Genomic DNA, 6,881 nt, shown 5'->3' on the forward strand with positions numbered 1-6,881 from the left:
ACCTACAGCCTGAAGGTACCAGATGCACAAGGAGAAACTACTGTCTCCACACATCACTGCACATGGTTACAAATGCAGAAAGCCAAGGAATCCTATTCTTGAAGATTGATGGCAGTAATGCCAGTCTAATAAAGGAACGTATTCCAGAGAGGCAGGCATCTGTGTTCAGGACACCCCTCTTCCACCAGATCTGCAGACTTTTTACTTACACATTGAGAACAGACAAAACATGAAGGAATGAAAGAAAAGCCCAGCACCACACAGAGATTCAGGGCCACCCCAGGGTCAAAGCTCAAATTGCCATCCCATTCATGTCCTTACTCTGCTTCCCTCACTGACAAAGACATCTTCTGTGCAAGGGCACAGAGACCTTTGAGGAGATGGGGATTCCTGGAGTCCTGCAGGGGGCCTAGAAATGTGTTTTCTGAGAGAAACACGTTACCTGTGCACATTCATGGTCTTAAGAGTGTTTACCTTAATTCACAGGTAATTCAGCTTTTAAATACAATATGAATTGCAGAGCTATTTTGTCCCATTGTAAAAGGGAGGTAGAAATTCTACGTAAAAGAATGAACAGAAACATGTCTCAATTTCAGGTGTAAAACTCCCATAAGGCATCATGAGACAAAGTACCAGTTGCAACTGTTCCTGGGACACAATTGAACCTGCTCATATAAATACAACTGAAGAACTCTGTGAGTTACTGGCCCTGCAGGTAATCACTGATTCTCTCCCTTCACGACTGAAGTTCCACGTACATTTTCGATTACACATGCCGCTTCTGAAAATTCAGAGTATTTCCACCTAGGGGACAACTGGAGAAATTCTCGATGAGCAATAATCGCGCCTCGGATAAACCTCATTGGCTATGATACTGCCACTGCGCAAAGCTTGGGAGAACTTCTCTATTGCACATTGACCAACACAGAAGGACCAGTAATGAGTTCTGAAATTTAACTAAGAACCCTCAACACTGCACAAAGCACACAATATAATGTTGGAAAGTGTTGTTATCTTTTCCAGTCACGAGGCTCATAGCAGACATTCTGAACAAATTCATGGCCTACTCTGAAATAGGAAAAAAAATGAAAATAATCAGGATAATCCCATGCAAAGAAAGTGAGAAAGGTGTCCCATGCTCCAGAAGACTTGAGGGTGCAGTGAAGTGTCATTCTCCTCAAGTTATTTCCACAAACACAAAGTGATAGCCACGTGGTCCTCCACCTCCACACACTTGTGGCGTCCAGAGGCACTAGCTAACATGATGATCTTAAACTGGAGAAGTCTGGAGGCTTGTGAGGATGTAAATCAAACAGTAAAAATACCAGAGGGCATAGAAAACCAGACAAGGTCAGATAAATTTTCCAGAAAGCATTGCAACTGAAATAGGCAACAGAATTTACCTTGTCTTTCTCTGCATCCATGGTAGAGACACAACTGATATTCCCCATGGGAGTTGCACCATGTCCTAGGTCTCATAAAAGATGGAGGGGGATGGAAGTTGATTCTGACTTGCATAGACTGTGTGCAAGAAAAACAAACCATCCGCAACAGGTTTCATTATATTCAACTCTTTCACATTCTCATGTCCCGTACTAGGGGCAGAGGGTTTTTCAGGTGCCTCAGGTGACCCTTGAGGACAAGAGGGAGATCTGATCCTGTCCTTTGAGGAAGGTCTACATGGCCCTGGTTCAGGAGTTTTTATAACTAATCAAGCATCTGTGAACAGTTCAGGTCTCAACTAGCTAGAAATAAAGTTAGGGGTGTGTTTCATCCCTCAGAGAGCCCAGCACATGGTCTCTGTACAAGCTACATCCTAGGGAGTCAGCATGTATAAGGCCTCTTTCCTTCTCAGAGACATGTGTTGCCCAGCTCACTGGGTGGAAACGACTGCCCATTTCATTCATTTCCTGAGAAATTGGAAGCACATTACACTGTCCTCACTCAGGCTAACCTGAAAGCCCTGTGGTGCCATCACTGCATCCTCTCCAAACACTCAACAAGTAAAAAGACAAAACGTGTTTTATAAGTCAACTCATACTGTTTCAATCATCTTTCCAGATGGTGGAGGTGGAGGGTGAGGTCCCAGAGGCCACCAGGTTGGAGAAGTTGGTGGTGGCCCAAAGACCCTGGATGGTGATAAAGAGCAGCCCAACGGGGTATGACACGGAGGGCACTTCTGAGAAAGGAGGAACTGTTCTGGAAGCCATTTTGACATGCCGGACAGAAATTAAACTTTTGAGATGTGTTAGAGTAAAAGGTGAAAAATCCAACACCAACACTAATATACCTGAACCCCAGTGAAGCCGGAATGGCACCTCTCTCCTTCCCCTCCACCTGGTTTCAACAGGGCAGCATTACTGCCACAAAACTCCACCCTTCCCAATGGGTCCAACCTAGAGCTTCTAGGCATTTGTGGAGACAAAGCAGTGCATTGCTGGCAGCAAGCATGGTACTAGCTGTGCCTGAAAATGTAGGGAAGGAAGTGGCTACTCTTAAAGGATCAGGGGGATAATTACAGACTACTAAAGAAAGTCTGTTTCACACACACAGGCTTCTATTTCCAGGACTACTCTCTATCCAGCCCTTCACCACTTCAACAGCTACGTCTTGGCATAATAAGAGCTGAAATGGTGAGGAAGAATTTTGTTTTCATATCATTCGTTTACATCTTTAATCCATTTCAAGTTAATTCTTGGAGTGATGTAACATAAGGTGCTAAGCTTTAATCTTATACATGTGACTATCCAATTTTCCCAGCTCCAGTTATTCAAGAGACTACTCTTCTCCACTGAGTATTCTTGACTCCCTTGTCAAATACTAGTTGACTGTGCATGCATGGCTTTAGTTTGGGCTCTCAATTTCCATTCCATTGCTTTGTGTGTGTGTGCCTATGCCAATGACATAACTGATTTCTTTGTGTTAGAATGCAGCTTGAAATCAAGAAGTGTGATGCCACCTGTTTTGTTCTTTCTTGCATTGGCTACTTGGGGTCTTTTTGTGGTTCCAAATACATTTGAAGATATGTGTTTCTAATTGCATAAAACTTACATCCATTGGATGTTCTTTCCTGCTTTGTCAAAGATGAGTTGGCCATACGTTTGTGGGTCTAGTTCTGGGGTTTCTATTCTATTCCATTGGTCTATGTGTCTGTTTTTGTGCCAGCTATACTGTTTTCAAGCCCAGCGATTAATTTTATGACTATTATTCTAAAATTCACTTTCTGTTATATTATTTAAATTCTTTTTGATCAGCTCCTTAGCTGTTGTTATTTCCTGGAGATTCTTCTGAGGGGAATTCTTCCGCTTGGTCATTTTGGATAGTCCCTGGTGTGGTGAGGACCTGCAGGGCACTTCTCCTGTGCTGTGGTGTATAACTGGAGTTGGTGGGCGGAGTCTCCTGTTTCTTTCATACAAATTGAATTTCTTCCATTTCTGCACACAGGTTTTACAGTTTTCTGTAGAGAGGTCTTTCACTTCCTTAGCTAAATTTGTTCCTATAAATTTTATTGGTTTTGATGCTATTGTAAATGGGATTGTTTTCTTTCCCTCTTAGATAATTTGGTTAGTGTATAGGAATGCTACAGAATTTGATCTGTGACTTTCTATTTTGGAACTTTATTGCATTTCTTGATTAGATAGGAACAGGTTCTTTTACATTAAACTTTTTATTTCATTCCTTTACCTTATTTTTAAAAAATCATGTTATTTGGGAATAGCTGACACACTGTGTTACATTAGTTTCAGATGAACAACATAGTGATGGGACAAGTGTATACATGCTGCTACGCTAACACAGGTGTAGCTATCGTCTCTCACCATGCATCACCACTCCAGTACCATTCTCTATTTTCCCTATGCTATGTCTTCTACCTGTGATTTATTCATTCCATAAACAGAAGCCTGCATCAACCAATCCCCTTCACATATCTAGGGCATCCTTGTCTTGTGCCTGATCTTAGAGGAAAATCTTTCACAATCTCACTATTGAGTATGATGTTAGCTGTGGGCTTCACATACATGGCCTTTCTTATGTTGAGATATGTTCCTTCTACACAGAATTCTAAAGAGATTTTTAGCACAAATGGATACCAAATTTTCTCAGAACTTTTTTTTTCTGTGTCTATTGACATCGTCACATGAGTTTTCTTTTTAATTTTTAAAATGTATTTATTTATTTTAGGTTAAATTTATTTATGTATTTCTTTAGAATTTATTTGTTCAAGTGTTTAATTAAATTCCAGTTGGTTAACATACAGTGTAGTGTTAGTTTCAGGTATAGAATGTAGTCATCCATCACTTACATACAACACCAAGTGTTCCTCACTACTAGCGCCCTCCTTAGCCCATCACCCATTAAACCCATCCCCCTGCCCACCTCCCTTCTAGTAACCCTGCCTTTGCTATTTATACTTAAGATTCTGGTTTCTGGTTGATTTTTTTTCATTCAAGTATGTGAGGAGTCACATTTATTGATTTGCATTTCTGAAACATCCTTCCTTTACAGGGAAAAAAGCCCTTCATCACGGTCAATGATCCTTTTAAGGTGATGCTGAATTTGGTTTGCTTGTATATTATTGGGAATTATTCATCTATATTCATCACGGGGATACTGGCCTATAGTTTTCTGTTCAAGTAGTATCCTTTTCTGGCTTCCTACCAGGGTATTCCAGTCTCATGAAATGAGTTTGGAGGTGTTTATCCCTTTTTAATCAGTGAGAGGACTGCTGTTAGTTTCTTCTACAACGGTTGTTCAAATTCACCAGTGAATGCACCTGTTCCTGGGCTTTTCTTCCCTGAGAGAATTTCCATTACTAACTCAATTTACTTGCATTGGTTATCTTCTTGTATTGATGCAGTCTTCCTTTAATGGGTCTGTGCAAACCTTCTATATCTTCCTAATACAGTCTTGGTAGGTTGTGTGTTTCTAAGAACCTATCCATTTCTTCTAGGTAAGTGGTTTGCTGGCATCTAATTTGCACATAGTCGCCTCTTTGTTTCCTTTATATTTCTTTGGTATCAGGTGTAATGTCTTCTCTTTTATTTATAGTTATTTTGAATTGGGTCGTCTCTCTGTCTTAGCATAGTCTATGTATAGTCTTGACAATTTTGTTTCACTCTTTCGAAAACCCACTGTTGGTCTTCTTCCTATTTTCTATTGATTTCATGGTCTCTATTTCATTGGTTTCCACTCTCATATGTATTCCTTTCTCCGTTTTGAGAACATTGGACGTAGATTGTTGTCTTTTTCTAGTTCTTTGAAATTAAAGGTAGGTTGTTCATTTGAGTCCCGAATGTATCCTCCACGCATGCAAATCCAGTGACTCATCAGAGAAGCTTCAATAGGTCTTTCCTGTCCTATTTCTCATTCTGAGAATTCTGACAAATGGAACCAGAAAATTTATTTGAAGACACAATAGATGAAAACTTCCTTCAATCGGGGAAGGAAACAGATTCAGAAGCAGGAGGCACAAAGAACCCCCAAAATATTCAGCAGAAGCAGATCTACACCAAGTCATGTAGTAATTAAAACCCAAAATGTCATGATCAAGAAAAATTTTAACAGCAGGAAAAGAAAAGATGACAGTTACCTACAAGAAAAAACCCCATAAGTTTATCACTGGATGTTTTTCAGAAGAAAGTTTGAAACCGTAAGTGAGCAGCAGGTATGGTAAAGTTGCTGAATGGAAAACATCTGCAGCCAAAGAGAGTCTATCCACAACACTATCATTCAGATGGAAGGACAGATCAAGAGGTTGCCAAATAAATACTAAGCGAGTTCACAAGCCACAAACCACCCCCGCAAGAAATGTTAAAGGAGACTCTTTAAGTGGAAAAGAAACACCTAAAGTGACAGTATTAAAGTGCGAAACGCAAAAGCAATAAAAATGAATATATCTGTAAAACATCAGCCAAGGTATCCACGATATGAAAGGTTTTGAAATATGACACTACATATCTACAACACGGGGAGGAGAGGAGTAAAGAACTGGTTCAAGCTTCAACAACTATCAACTTAATATAGACTTCTATATGCAGAAGTGGTTAGGTACAAACCTAATAATAACCACAAATCAAACACCACTAATACATATGCAGAGTATAAAGACAAGCAATTTCAACTGCACTACTAAATAAACCCAGCAAACCATAGAAAAGAGAAAGAGAAGAAAGGATCAGACAGATTCAGAAACAACCAACATCAAGTAATAAAAGGACAACTGTATGTCTATCAATTACTTTGAACGGAAACAGAATACATGCTCAAATCAAAGGCACTGGGTGACAGATAGGGGCACCTGGATGGCTCCATCGCTTGAGATTTCGACTCTTGATTTGGGCTCAGGCTATGATCCCAGGATCCTGGGATTGAGTCCCAACTGAGCTCTGCACTGAGCTTGAGATTTGCTTAAGATACATCCTCACTCTCATTCTCTCTCGCTCTCCTTCTATCTTCCCCCATTCCCCCACCCTGCCATCCCATGCCTGTGCACTCTCTCTTCATAATAAAAGGCACTGGGTGATAGAATGAATAAAATATAGGACCCATCTATCTTCTACCTACAAGAGGCTAACTATAGAACTAAAGTATCAAAAGAAAACTGCAGTAGCCATACCTATATCAGAAAAAAATAGATTTAAAAAGAAAACTGTAACAAGAGACAATGAAGGACACTATAATAATAAAAGGTACAATCCAAAAAAAGATAGAACAATTGTAAACATATACGCACTCAACCTGAGAGCATCCAAGTACACAAAACAGTCAAAACCTAAAGTATTGATAGTCATACAATCATAGTAGGGCACTTTAACACTCCAATGATACCCATGGAGAGATCATTCCATCAGAAAATCAACAAGGAAGTAGTGACTTTGAAT

The 6,881-nt window shown here is 40.0% G+C and overlaps 1 pseudogene; it reads right to left on the reverse strand.

The window, feature by feature from the left end:
- Positions 1-739: 739 nt before the first annotated feature.
- LOC125159597 (uncharacterized) lies at positions 740-892 on the reverse strand (annotated as a pseudogene).
- Between the last annotated feature and the right edge of the window lie 5,989 nt (positions 893-6,881).

Source organism: Prionailurus viverrinus, unplaced genomic scaffold, assembly GCF_022837055.1.
Source record: "Prionailurus viverrinus isolate Anna unplaced genomic scaffold, UM_Priviv_1.0 scaffold_52, whole genome shotgun sequence".
NCBI classification, from domain to species: Eukaryota; Metazoa; Chordata; class Mammalia; order Carnivora; family Felidae; genus Prionailurus; species Prionailurus viverrinus.